At 42.2% G+C, this 14744-nt stretch overlaps 1 protein-coding gene across 3 annotated transcripts in view; it reads right to left on the bottom strand.

The window, feature by feature from the left end:
- sulf2b (sulfatase 2b) overlaps positions 1–14744 on the bottom strand; it is a 213639-nt gene that overhangs the window by 146889 nt on the left and 52006 nt on the right. For 2 of the 3 annotated variants that reach the window (XM_041799375.1, XM_041799376.1), the window contains exon 1: positions 14351–14740. The gene's annotated coding sequence lies outside the window, so the exon portion shown is untranslated. Of the gene's footprint in view, positions 1–14350; positions 14741–14744 lie in introns of those variants that run through there. The other variant, XM_041799371.1, reaches the window with a different exon arrangement.

Raw genomic sequence — 14744 nt, 5'->3', positions numbered from 1 at the left:
TAAAACTCAGAACAGCATCCTAACTCAGGTATCAGGTTATCTGAGGAGCAGGAGTGGTAGGATAAGAACCAGTTATTTTAAAGAGGACTTTGAAAACTCTTCAGAGGAAGACAAAGAAAAGCCTCACGCTCTGAATGAACATTAAATCTAGCAGGGCGGATCCTGCATGCCGAGTCAGAGCTTAAACCATCCTCGGTCCTCTACCCTCCATCTCTGCAGAGAAGCAGCCCACCTGGAGCTGCCACACAACCACATCTGTTTGTTTACAGCCAGGACCATAATCCAGGAGGGGACCACGGCCTCACGCTGCGTCAACACCGCCATCCACCGCCACAAACATCTTCTTCTATGGTTCATTAAAAGTCTGTTTACAGCAGCGCTCGTCCTTCACTCCTCAACACGCTGCTTCCTGAGAATGTAAATACAAAGACTGACTGAGGGAGAAATGTCCAGGATGGAGAGCAAGGTTATGATTCCACCAGGAGAATGTCCACACTATTGTTGTCAAAGTCACTTTTAATGTTGAGTTTCTCTGAGTGAGTTTATTTTAAAGCCTGATCAGGAAGAGAAGGAGCTCAATGACTGATGAAAGGTTGGTGTGTTTAAAAGACTTTTAATTTGAAAACAGAAATCTAAAATCAAGAATAAAGCTGTTTCCTCATGGAGCTCAACAGTGTGGTTTCAGAAGTTAAATTCACACTCATTTTAGTGGATTTGTTTATCAGCCATATTATCTGAAGGCTCCGAGTCAGGCTGGCCTAGAACTTCTTTTTGGAAAACCAACATTTGTTTGTTATTCCCAATTTTAACGGAGCTCAGCAGAATCAGGAAGACCGTCTCTGATCCAGTAGTCAGCAGTCGCTCACATCCCTCCTTTCTTCCATCCTTTCTCTCCTCCCGCCATATTGATTAGCTGATCATGACCGCTGACTCTCTTAAATACTCAGCCAATCAGATTGGCCTTGTCTGACCAATCATCATGCACCTGTCATATTTTAAACCTGTTGTTTCAATTTGGACGCAGCAACCCTCCTCCACCCCAGCATTATCATCTAGTCCAGATCCTCATGTCTTCGACTCATCTCATCCTGCACACCTCAGTCTCCTCCAAGCCAACTCACTGGTGTCCCGGTCCAGATTCTCAGAAGTCTACTCCTCATCTGATCCTGCTACACCAGCACCTGTCAGATATCGAACTGGAAACTGCCGCTGCAAATGCCTAACACTTTCTAATCTTCTGTGTGGAAGCCAGTGGAGAAATGGAGCACAGCTGATCCTCCGTGACCCGGTTGGATCCACTGAGAGTGCAAAAGAGTCGTCACAATACCAGAATTTAAAATTTCGATAAGATACTATCAAACTCAAACGATATCAATACCTGATCTGACACCACGGCAAGAAAAACTAACTCCTGGACAAGAACCCATAAGAAGAGTTTAGATATCCCATCTAACAACAAAGACACATTAAATACATTTAACATTTGAAATCATCCACCTAGGAACATCCCTACCGTCGTCATGGAAACATCTGTCCACACTCATACAGACTCTAAAAATGCAGCAGCCAGGATCTCTGGTACATGGAGGTCATTTCTCTGAGCCCCGACTCCCCAAAGTGAACGTCTCAAACCCACAAACGTCCCTGAAACGTCTGAATGCTTTTTACATCTCACCCCAGAATCTTCAAACTGCCGAGTCAGCATCTGCTAAACTTTCAACAGATTCCAAAACTCTCCAGGGGACACAGTCCTCTTTCTCATTCCAGTCTGTATGTACGCTCAGTTAAATCACACATAAGCTGCTGATGCAGCACTTTAGTGGAAGTACAACCCTGATTCCAAAAAAGTTGGGGCACTGTGTAAAATGTGAAACAGAAAGCAATGATTGTTAAATCTCATAAACCTGACCCTAATGGCAGCAAAAGATCTAAAAAAGTAGGGATGGGCCATTGGATGGACTGAAGAGGAGAGGGTCCATCCAGCTTGTCCTCCTGGCTCAGCTCTAAAGCCTGCATCTCTGATGGTATGGGGTTGCATTAGTGCCTATGGCGTGGGCAGCTCTAACATCTGGAAATTAACTATCAATGCTGGAAAGTAGAGAGAGCTTTTAGAGCAACATATGCTCCCATCCAGACAACGTCTCTGTCAGGGAAGGCCTTGACTATTTCAGCAAGACCATGCTAAACCACATACCACATCCATCACAACAGCATGGCTTCACAGGAGAAGAGTCCAGGTCCTGAGCTGGTCTGCCTGTCCAGACCCTTCACCAACAGAAAACATTTGGAGCATCAGAAAACAAAGAAGACCCAGGACTGCTGAGCAGCTAGAACCCTACATCAGACAAGACTGGGACAACATTCCTCTCCCAAATCTCAAGCAGCTGGTCTCTGCACTTTCCAGACGTTTGATTTTATTAACAGTTTACACTGCGCCCCAACTTTTTTGGAACTCGTGTTGTAAGATGAGATTTTAAATGCAGAGAAGTCAGGAGCAGAAATAACGACCCAAGGTGTAAAACTGGACAAAACCGCAGTTCCTCTTTTGTCCACTAGAGGCTGTCTCCTTTAGTGAGTCGATCCCAACAGACCGCCATGTTAAAATGTCAAAATTATTAATAAACCAAGAGAAATATATTTATGGCTGAATTATTGCACAAATACTGAATTATTTACCTTATTTATTTGTCATGATTACCCTGGTTTTATGATTATGGGAAGCCAAAATCAGGATCAAAATTAAAACTAGATTAAACTCCTAGCACTGGTAAAAGGAATTATTATTTTATTTTATATTAACCAGAACAGCAGAATATAAAGGCTCAATAAGAGCAACATGTCAACATATACAAATACATTTCTGTTGTTCTAGTGTCCAGTCCTGACGAAACATGCAAAAATCAAGAAAAGCCAAAACATAAAACAAACAAACAAACAAACAAACAAACAAATAAAAAGGGGGGGAGGTTCCTTTCATCACATGAGATAATCTTATATTATCTTTTTAACTGAGGTTTTAAAATATCTGCTGATGTGTGGACAGTAGATGAAAGAGTTACTGTGGTAAAATGCCCTGTTATTGTACCATTAAAGTTTTAATTATCATTATCAGTGATGACCTTTAACCTCCTGAGAGCTGAGCAGTCAAACATGATCATAAAGCCAAACAGGCCCATAAAAGATCCACCTAAGTTCCTCTAACTTTTCAAGCAAATTCCCCTTTTTTTTTTTAAACAAATTCTCCAATAAATTGAAAATACATCCTCCAAAATTCAAGAAAAAAAAGTTGGAAAATTCCCACAAACATTTAATCAAATTCCCTGAAATTATTGAGAATTTCAAAAGAAAACGCTTCCCACCAAATGCCACCCCAATTCCCAAACATTAATAAATAAATCTCCCCGACCCCCCCCCCCCCCCCCCCCCCACACACACACACACACACAAAAACCTAGTCATATTCCCAGACATTTAGAAATAAAAACATTTCAATGAAAATGGGCGATTTTTCCTCAAACTTCTACTGAAATTCTCATAAATGTACACACATCCCCCCAAATTTTCCTTGAAAACACCAGAAAATCCCCCAGCAAATTCTCCAAAATATCAATAGGGATCCCTAAAATTATATATTCATATATACAGTCATGGACGAAAGTAATGGCAACCCTGGAATTTTTCCAGAAAATACACCATTTCTCCCGGAAATTGTTGCAGTCAACAAATGCTTTGGTAGACATGTGTTTATTTCCTTTATGTGCATTGGAACAACACACAAAATCTGAAGAAAAAAGACAAAATTGACATAATTTTACACAAAACTCAAAAAATTGGGCCGGACATAATTATTGTCACCCTCAACTTAATATTTGGTTGCACAACCTCGGAAAAAAATAACTGAAACCAATCGCTTCCTATAACCATCAACAAGCTTCTTACACCTCTCAACTGGAATCTTGAGCCACTCTTCTTTTGCAAACTGCTCCAGGTCTCTCAGATTTGAAGGGTGCTTCTTTAACAGCAGTTCTGAGATCTCTCCATAGGTGTTCAATGGGATTTAGATCTGGACTCATTGCTGGCCACATCAGAACTCTCCAGCTTTGTCTCCAACCATTTCTTGGTGCTTTCTGAGGTATGTTTGGGGTCATTGTCCTGCTGGAACACCCATGACCTCTGACACAGACCCAGCTTTCTGACACTAGGCCCTACATTGCGGCCCAAAATCTTTTGAAAGACTCCAGATGTCATGATTCCTTGGACACAGTCGAGGCACCCAGTGAGCATCACATGCTGGAAATAAAATGATTTACCCACAGTTTTAAAAGGGGGACAATCATTATGTCCGGCCCATTTTTTGAGTTTTGTGTAAAATGATTTCAAATTTGTCTTTTTTCTTCTGCTTTCTTGTGTTGTTCCATACACATAAAGGAAATAAACACGTGTATACAAAAAAATATTTGTAATTGCAACAATTTCTGGGAGAAATGGCGTATTTTCTGGAAAAAATCCTGGGGTGCCAATATTTTCGTCCATGACTGTACGTAGTTTTTGATTAGAACATTAAATAAAAACTGATTTGAGAATAAAAAAAAGATCCTGTTTTTTCAGTAATATAAAACAGAAATAAAGGTTGAATCATGACCTTTTTAACTTTATAACTGAAAATCAGCTCATCTTAAAGACGACAGTAAAAACCAGATTGTCCGACCACTAAACCAGATACTGACAGTGGTTCTGATAAGGACTCAGACTGATAAGGAGCTCGGGGTTGAAAATCTGACCTGTATCTGTTTTTCTGTGGTTACTTTGGTTCTTTTCTATCAAACATTAAAATAATCATTACTTGTTAAAGCAGGTGATACAAAAATGACTTTTGTTTCATGTTTATTTGGCCACGTTCTAACACCACCATGATAACACTGATCATCCTGATATTCTAGGTCTATGAAGTCATTAAACCTCTAGAGTGGTCTGGTCCAGAGAGTCCCTGTTCCAGCAGGTCTTAAAGACAGGCAGTCTGATTAAAGCCCAGCCTCGTACAGTACCCTCCCTCTGTATGTGTAGACCCTCTATAGAGCCCCAGACCCCCTGTTGGTCTTTACATCCCTACATGTGACCCCCCTGACCCGGCACAGACGTCGGTGGGCCGCTGTCTGAATCAATCAGCCTGGAGACCGACAAAGAGAGAGAATGTGAGAGAAAGTGAAAGTGACAAAAACAATGCAAGTGTATGTGTAACAAGGTCGAAGGTCAGTAGGCTGTGTTGCCATGGCAGCGACCCTGGAGAGTGGCCAATCAGCTGACACTTCATGATGATGTCATCTTGTGTGTGCAGGGTTCAGCAGCTCAGCAGGTTTCATTTTTACCGTCAGGGACAAAATCTGATTTATGACGTTTCCTGGTTTATCCTGAACTCTGGACATTATCTGAGGGGTCTTCATCTGCTGTAGGGTCTCATTTATACACAGTATCAGTGAAATATTTAAGGGAGGAAGAAGTAGAACTGCCACCTGAAGTTAGACGCCTCCGTGAGGAAAACAGCTACTGGACAAAGTCCAGCTGCGGGTCAGAGAGATAGGCTGGGCTGAAATGTTAAAGAATGGGATGAGCATCAGGCCTCATGACCCTGATCTAGTAACTTTAAAATCTAATCAGTTTATCCCGGAGTCAGAGTGAAGATTTCAGCCTCAGGATTCGGCCCAAACATGCCTACAAGTTCTGCACAGTCCTGTATTTCACCTAACAGTGTTTGTTCAACTGTTTCTGAGATGTGAGGCGTTTTCTACATTAAATATATTTCCAGCTTTATAATGAGAAAAGCGGCTTATTGCAGTGGATGTTACAGCCTCTCATTTGTCCAGGCGGAGCATCTCTTCCCCCTAATGGCATCCGTGTCACGAGTCACTGACTGGCTGACGGCAGTTTCTGATGAAGAGACCTCCTGACACAAGAGGACATACAGTCAGAGAGACACAGAGAACAAAAGGTCAAAGGTCAGAGGACGGCACGAACAAGACGCCTCTGGCAGCAGTGTCATTATCACAGCAACAGAGCGTGGCGTGACAGTGAGAGGTCTGTTTCTGAAGATGCTCCAAATTTTTAAGGACAGGCGAAGAAAAAAAGACTCCAGACGGATCCTTAATCCGTCAGCGGCGGCGGGGAAACCCCAGAAAAACACACTGACACTCTGACACATAGCAGTGTGATTTGTACCCACGCTCTCTCTCTCTCTCTCTCTCTCTCTGACACATCTAATGACTCTCAGAGCGACCGCACACTCAGACGTCAATATGAAACCATCAACAAAGACAACATCGATGAGCAGCGTTACAGGACATCATTACAGCTCTGAACCACAGCTCACTTCATTACCCAGGAACCATGACGGACCATCAGAGGGGTCTCTGAGGACCTGTTGATTTCAGACAAGCCCTTGAAAAACCTTTATTTTATTGCAGTGATTTATATTTGGTAGAATGGCTCTGTTCTTCCACCTGCATACGAGGAGATCCTGGGGCAGGGAGGCCAGCAGGAGTCGCTAGAGTACAAGTAAAGCAGTGCTCAATTAGCATGATTAATGAGGGTTAACTACTAATTAACCAATTTAAAAATAAGGAATTCAAAGAAAAGAATGCTTTAACATGCACTGATAGCCAACTGGTTTCTTTCTTTCTTTCTTTCTTTATTAGGATCCCCATTAGCACTAGCAAAAGCATTGCTATTAAAGGGCAGTTGCAGGTTTTTGAGCCTCAGACCGGAGGTGGCGGTCATAGGTCGATTATGACCATCAGCCTGTTGCTCTGAGCGCCGACACAGGATGAAGCGGTTGTAGGTGATGCTTTGTAAAGGAAATGAGCATTGTAGCGATCTGGCAGGAGCTTCCAGTAATGGCAGAGGTGAACCGCTCTAGACATGGGATTTCCCTCCTCCAGGAATCAGTGTGGTTATAAATCAATGTAAATGGAGTAAAGTCAGTCGGTTAAGGCTCGAGGTAAACCTCCACCCTGCAGTTATCAGAAAACAAACACTGGTTATGATCTCTACACTAGTCCTGCAGACCTCCAACTACAGGTCTAGACAGATGAAGGGAAACCAGAGTCTAGAGGAGTCTGGCACTGAGCTACGAGGCTAGCTGAGCCTCTTTAACAGCTTTTCTCCCTCGTTTTATCATAAAGATGCTCTTAAAAGAAATGCTGATGTACTAAGATATAAACCTTGTGGGGTACTGGTTGGATTGGAATGTGAACTTGGGGCCTAGACTGGCCTAAAGGTACCTTAAGATTATTTTATGCTAATCTATCTATTTTATGCTAACTGCAGGGCTGCAGCACAAAACTTTGATGTTTTGATAGTTCGTCTTTATGCAGAAATCCCTTCCTGCCCCCATCTGCAGTTCTATGTTGTGAAGTTGTGTCTACTCACTACATCACACACGCTTTAATAATGATATGTTTTATTGTATTTTGCCTGTTTTGTTTCTGTTTCTTTTCTTTTTTTATTTGTTATTTTTTCTTCAATATGCAGCCACAATTCCTGTTGGATTTCTTCTGTTGAATTTCACCTTTACTTCACTCTGACCCCAAAGCAGAGGTGGAACCATGACCTCAGCCAGTGGTCATGCCGCTCCCTGTTTTGATCTATTTTTTAATCTGCTTTATTAAAACTCACTATTTTGTGGCCTTAGCAGTAAAAAATGTGGGGAAAGTGTACCTGTAAAGGTTAAAATGTCTAACCTGACATCTTTGAATTGCCAACAGCAGAGTGTGTGAGTGTGTGTGTGTGCTAATATTTGAACAGTTGGGGTCAGTGAATGTTTACATTCCAGTGGTTGTAGAGTAGCCATCAGCCTCATTTGCCCCGCTGTGTTCATCTGTGATGGATGGTGGGAACCCAGAGACCAAATCGTTAGTTGCTGTCAACAGATTTCCCTCCAACATCGACCGCTGCTGCTAACGCTCACATGAGGTAGTATAACGCTGTAACCGTGGACGAGTCAGACATGACGGTTAAAATGCAGAATCTGATCTAAAACGCCCCGGGGAAGAAATCTAAGAACACTGAGGTTCTGCTTCCAGGATGAGGAACCGTCCCATGAATGGTCTGCTCTACGGTTTTACATTTACATGAAGGATTGATGCTTGAGCTGAGATTTGGTCACAATGTTAAACATGGCTCTGTCCCTACTTTTTTGAGATGTGTTGCTGCCATCAATTTCAAAATTAGCAAATACTTTCATGAAACAGTAAAATGTCTGTTTCAACATCTGATATGTTGTTTGTGTTCTATTGTAAGTCCACTACTGGTTTAGAAGGATTGAAAAGCATTGCATTCTGTTTTATTCACACTTTACACAGCGTCCCAACTTTTTTGGAGTCAGGGTTGTAGATGATGGATTGCCATAAGACTTGTCAGACTTGTTCCCTGTAGATTAATCCTTCTGTTGATCCTCTGACTTTTCGAGCAGTGATGAATTTATTTCTATCCCCGTTCAGACGAGTGTAAAGGTCAGCAGGATTTGGCTATCCATCAAATGTAGAGCTCTTTGATGATTGAAAAACAGAGAAAAATATGATAATGGATGGGGTTTTTGGACATTTACTTCAGCTTGAATGATCAATCATCTCCACTTTTAGGTTTTCATAGTAAAAGGGTTTATTCTTTTTCTGGCCAGAGTCATTGGAATAACCAATACTGTCAGTCTCTAACCCAGTAATGAGTTATGTTTCTACAACTGTCGGTACTCTAACATGTTAAAGAGGATGTTTCACACAGATATGTGCTTCTAGATTCTGGCTTTGTTTTAGGTGTACAGAAAACAAATGCCCAAAACTAACACACTAAATAAACTTTCACAACTCCATTTAATAAGATTTGACATCAGTCTGGGCAACACCCCATAGAAAGGGGGGGCAGAGACTTTCTAAACACTGGCTGAACGTTCTGATGCGTTTAGGGTTCTGGCCCTCATCAGGGTCCCTGATGAAGGCCACAAGCTGAAACGCGTCAGTCTAATAAAGTTGTTCTCTAAACCACTGGTTCTCAACATTGGGGTCGGGACCCCCTTGGGGGTCGTGAGACACTGAGAGGAGGCCTTAAAAATCAAAGAATATTTTCTTAAATTATACTATTGCCACTTCATACAAATTTTGCCATATTTTAACCATTTTTCTTAAGTTTTTCCCACCAATTTTAATACATTTTCGCCACTTAAAATCGAATTTTGTCACATTTAAACCCTCTCCACCACTTTTTATGCTCTTTTTTCCCACCTCTAAACCACTTTTTTGCCACTTTTTGCCTATTGTTGCCTCTGTTGATCCATTATTGCCAATATTAACACTTTTTACGCCCATTTTTGCCCATTTAACCACATTTTGCTATCTGATATGCCCATTTTTGCCAGTTCAACCAATTTCTACCTATTTTTCTGCCTCACTTAACCCTTTTCTTGCCAATTTATATCAATGTTTTATCCCATTTCACCAAATTTCTACCCATTTTTGCCACTTTAAAGCCATTTCAACCACTTGTTAATCCCCTTACACCACTATTTTTTCCTGTTATTCACAGTTTAATCCATTTTTACCATTTTTCGGTTAGTTGTTGCCACTATTATTTAAGTTTTGCCACTTCTTACCCATTTCTGATACTTGTAAAATCCAATTTTACCACCTTTTCACCCTTTTGCCATTATTAACCAATTTTAGCAATTTTAAACCCATTTTAATTCTGTTTTATCAAAAGGGATTTACATTTTTAAGAGGGCTATTTACGACTCAGGTGAATAAAAAAATGATATTTCTTTGATAATAATGGTTATTATTCTGGTTAAATATAAAATGTGGATACCAAAGCTCAACTTTACAATGATTTTGCTGATCTCCATGAATGCCCAGTTTGGCTGGGCCCCAGAAGGCTTTCCCATTTATCCCCCCTTATGGATGGCCTTGTCTGCACACGACTATTCTTTATTGTGCATGGCCGTGTTCAACCACCTTTAAGTACAGTGGGGGTCCTGGTCTCTGGCACCTTTATTTTGGGGGTTGCAGGCTGATAAGGTTGAGAACCACTGCTCTAAACTACAGGTGTTGCTGGGGCTAGACAGCTGTTAGAGAGCTGAGCAGAGCTGGGCTCAAGAGTTGTTCTGTTGCAGCTCACAGCTTGTGCTCCAGCCTCAGAGAGGCCGACAGAGACGCTCTACAAAGTGAGCACACTTGCTGCATGTTGCTGTTATTACAGACATTAAACCCAGAGAGGAGAGAAGACACTTTTTACCTTTTCTTGTGCATCAATTACACTGACAAACAGCTGATGTTTGGCTTGTTTCCCAGCTGCTCTTTTAGTGTCAACAACAACACATCTCATAGTTAAACCTGATGACAGTATCCCTAAAATCAGTTCCATAGCAGAAATTTTACCAGTGACAGTATTGATGCCAGTTTACCACCCACTGGCTTGGCCATGTAAGAGGCCGTCTTCCTTTCCCACCTCATTCCCCACTAAATCTCTCTATCCGGTTTCAATCAATAATCCTATCTCACAAATAAAAGCCCCAAAAATCTGAGCTAGGATGTGAGTATGGCTCTATAAAAGTCTGTCACTCTTAATTCATCCTAAAACATCCAGTGAATGTACTGAGTCACAGTCATCAGTCTGTTTGCTGCCACAGACCTCTGAGTTCTTTCTCAAAGCCTTGTAGAAAATTAATAAAGCTGTAAACTGAATAAAATGCAGATTTTGACTTCCCTTCTCCTTGTGGAACATTTTTAAATCTCTCCTTTGTGAGCGCTGAGAACACAAACCAAACTAATTCTTCTTTACAGCCCCACGGAGCAGCTTCATTGTTGGTTTTATCACCTCTACTGGTGTTTTTAATGCCTCTCTGTGTTTATATTCCCCGTGAAGCCCTTTGTCACTTCAGAACAGAACATAAAAATCATCATTAGAATAAAAACAGAGCTGGGTGGACCAGCTTTCCTCCCTTCCTTCCTTCCTTAATTCATCCACCTCTCCTTTCTTTCCTTCTCCTCCCTGACTGACCTCAGCGCCGCCGCGCCGCTCAAACACACTCCCACGTGTTCTGCAAGCAGGAAGCAACAAACACAGACACATAGGCGGAGGTGAAACCGCTCTGCAAACACTCGACTACACACTCCGTGCTGCAAACAAGGGTAATAATATGGCGTGGCCTGAAAACGATAATGCAGGGAAAGTGGAGCAACAAAGCTGCTCTGACTAACAGCTCCGACCACGGGAAGTGACACGCAGTGAAGTAGAGCAGAACTGAAGAGGCTCAGACACAGAGTCCAGAAATGATGACCTCAGAGCGGCCGAGAGGAGGAGAGAAGCTCAGAGCGTTTACATTCACAGGAGAGTACGGCAAGGGTTAAAGCTCAGCACGGGTCTCTAACTGGAACAACGTCAGTATAGTGGTGAAGAGGTTTAACCACACTACACTAGGTAGACTTACTCTTCCTTCACTGCTGGACCTACAAACTCTGGTTTATCTGGTTTGTGTTTCCAGTCTTGTGTCTGTGCAATGCCAGATTTTCCTCTGAGGATCAGTAAAATATATCTAATCTTTATTTTGATTCATTAGAGCACACTACAACACAAGACAGGATATGATGAGACAGGATACAACACAACATGACACAACTCTACACAACAAGATACAACACACCAAAATACGACACAAACCAAATAAGATGCAATGCAATAGGACACAGCACAATCCGGTGCAATACAGTGTTCATTTTGGCATTTTTAATTTTAGACTTAGTTTTAGTCTTTAAATGAAATGTATTTTAGTTTTAGTCACATTTTAGTCATTTCTTCCCTTTTTAGTTTTCTTCTAGTTTTAGTGCATAAAAAGTCCTCACATTTTAGTCTTTACTTTGAGTCCAAGCATTTATTTTCTCGCCTACATCTGGTACCAAATCATAGTAGTGTGTTCTCTGTCAAACCTGGGGTCCCTGCTTTCTACAGCTGAGAGGCAGAATAGATACAGATGCATGTTTTTCCACAGATTTACCCACAGTGGAGAAATATCACGGATTCTGAATGTCCGACAAAAACTAAATTAAATGTTAGTCTAGTTTTAGTCATCTTGATGAAAACTAAACTTAGTTTTAGTCTGTTTTAGTCATCACAGATCTATTTTTCTTAGCCTTAGGCGGGGTACACACATAAAGATAATCGAGCTGTTTTTGTCCCGATTTTCCCCCTTCCCGACAAAGGACAGCAAACACTTTATTATCTTATGTTTTATAAGATTATGCTATAAGATTATCCCGTGGTCTGGGGTGTGTTAGGAGTAAATTTGTTCCGATAATCGGCTCCAAAAACAGTCGGGGCCAACGATCATAAATGTTAAACTTGTTTAATATTTACGACCAAAAATCTTCATGTGTGTGGGGAAAGCCGACGACTCCCGAGTCATGACTCCGTGAATTGTGACGTGGAACGGAATGCAGCCAATCAAGAAGCCAGCTGACTGACAACATCTCACTTCCAGCTCGCCCAGTAGACTATAAAGTCCGTGTTCCCGCTGTCTCCAGGATTTTCTCCACAGTCTTCTCTTTTTTTTTTTTTAGTTCATGATTTTTCCGTTAAAAAAGTCCCAAGAAAACCATCATTCCCTCTTCCTGTATGTCCTCTTCCATGTTGCGTGCTGTGTTTTCTGATTGTTGCTATGGCGGACATGAGTAACTTCAATCCCAGCAGCATTTTTGTGTGTTTCTATCCAAAGTTTTGGAGTTTATAGAGTTTGAAAGATGCACGCCCAGTTGAGGAGACGAGTTGGAGCGTAACAGAGAGAAAAACAGCGAATTGTAGCAAGAATATTCACAATGCTGGGAGGAATAGAGGAATATTCACCCTCTGCCCTGACTTTCAGCCGTCCGGTGAGACCGTGGATGCATCTGTTGGCACCCGTAGCGAAGCCAGTGCTTTGCCTCACTGTGTTTCCACCCCACCAGGGAGGGAGTAATTGGCGAATGCCGTGGTGGGGGGCACATGGTGACAGATCCAGGAATTTTTTAAAAGATTCTTCACTGTTGGGAGATATGGCTAATGGCAGAGGTCTGCACTCTGAGTGCTTTTCTAGTTTCATATCGTACCAGGTCATGTCATGTCATGTTAACTTGTGTCATATCCTAACTAGTGCTGTCAAACGATTCAAATTTTTAATCAGATAAATCACATGGTTGGTGTGGATTAATTTCCATTCATCATGATTAAATATCATTCATTTTGAATCTATATTTATTGCGTTTCATTTTGCATAAGCACGCAGACTCCAGAAAGAAGGGAATATATATGCCAGGGCTATTCAATTACAAATTCAACTAGGCCAAATTTTTAAACCAAGAAATGTAACCAGACATGTTTGGCACCCAGTAAGCAGCTGGTAATGTCAAATTTGATGAAAAACATTCACTTTAATTCATAGTCTCCCTTTTAAATTTGGCGTTCAGTGAGGGTGGTTTGTTGCAAGGTTGGTGACGCGTTAGCCAAAGTGCAAGCAGAATCCCAGACGAACGTATGCTTCGCGTTAATGTGGTGTTTTAAACAGGAAGTGCTTCGGTGAAAAGAAAATTCCTTCCTGCAGAATGTGCATAATACTTTATGTCGGTCGACTGTTCCATCTTGGGTTTTTGTACTCAAATTTCCCATCAAGAGGGCCAACATGCTGTTTAGCGTCTTCCATATCGAGTTGGTTGGTCACTACCGGATCAACGGCCCATTTGCACATGCGCGGCGGCATGCTCGACAGTAACTCTGCTTGGACGAACTGCCCGAAATGCATGGCTAGAGACGTTTCAGGGATTTTGAGTCATTTTGCGCTGTAGATGGGTTAATTGCATTAAAATTTTTAATCAGATTAATCATGATGATGGATTAATCCGCATTAACGCGTCAATTTTGACAGCCCTAATCGTGTCGTATTGCAACTGGTCATATCCTGTTGTATCCTGTTTTAGTGTTTTGCGTTGTATCGTGTCACATTCTTCTGTATCCTGCTGTATCAAAAGTAGAGTCTGTGTGAAAGGTATGAAGCTGTTGATGGTTTGACTGTCTGACATACAACTGCTTAGCTTCGTGCTAACTTTTAGAGATTCAACAGGACTTAGGTCCAACAGTGTTTAGCTGACAGGCAGCATATCGCCACCTAGAGTTACTCCCCCCACTAACTGGATGCTTTCCCAGTTCTTACTGGGACAAAGGCAGCAGTCCAGTTAACTATCCTAATAAAGCCATGACCATAGCCGGGCTTGGTCGTGCATGTAAACCTCCTGAGTCAGCACATTAATACGAAGACAAACATGTAGAAGAAAGAGAGCTGTACCTCCTATTGCTGCTGCGCCTCCTCCCTCAGGAGCTCCTGGCTGTCAGCAGGTGTTCTCCTCTCTGACCCCCGAGCAGCAGGGGGAGGAGGATGAAGGCTCAGATCATCTCCTGGCTGAAGCTGCTGCTCCTCCGCTGGCTCCACAAACTTGTGCTCACTCTGACGTCTTCCTGTTTGTGGAGAGGAAGAGTTTGTAGGCGAAGACGAGGAAGAGGAGGAATAAGGAGAGGACTCGTTCTCCTGCTCTCGGACTTTCTCACACCCCCTCCCCTCCCTTTCTTTTTCCTCTGTGTCTAACGGCGTCCCAGAGTTCCTCGGTGCAGCCGCCGCCGAGCCGCCGCTGGTAAAGCCATCTGTTGCAACAAGTCTGCTGCCTGCCTGCCTCTCCACTTTC

The sequence above is a fragment of the Cheilinus undulatus genome, linkage group 11 (genome assembly GCF_018320785.1).
Source record: "Cheilinus undulatus linkage group 11, ASM1832078v1, whole genome shotgun sequence".
Taxonomy (NCBI): Eukaryota; Metazoa; Chordata; class Actinopteri; order Labriformes; family Labridae; genus Cheilinus; species Cheilinus undulatus.
This window is presented reverse-complemented; position numbering and strand designations above follow the sequence as displayed.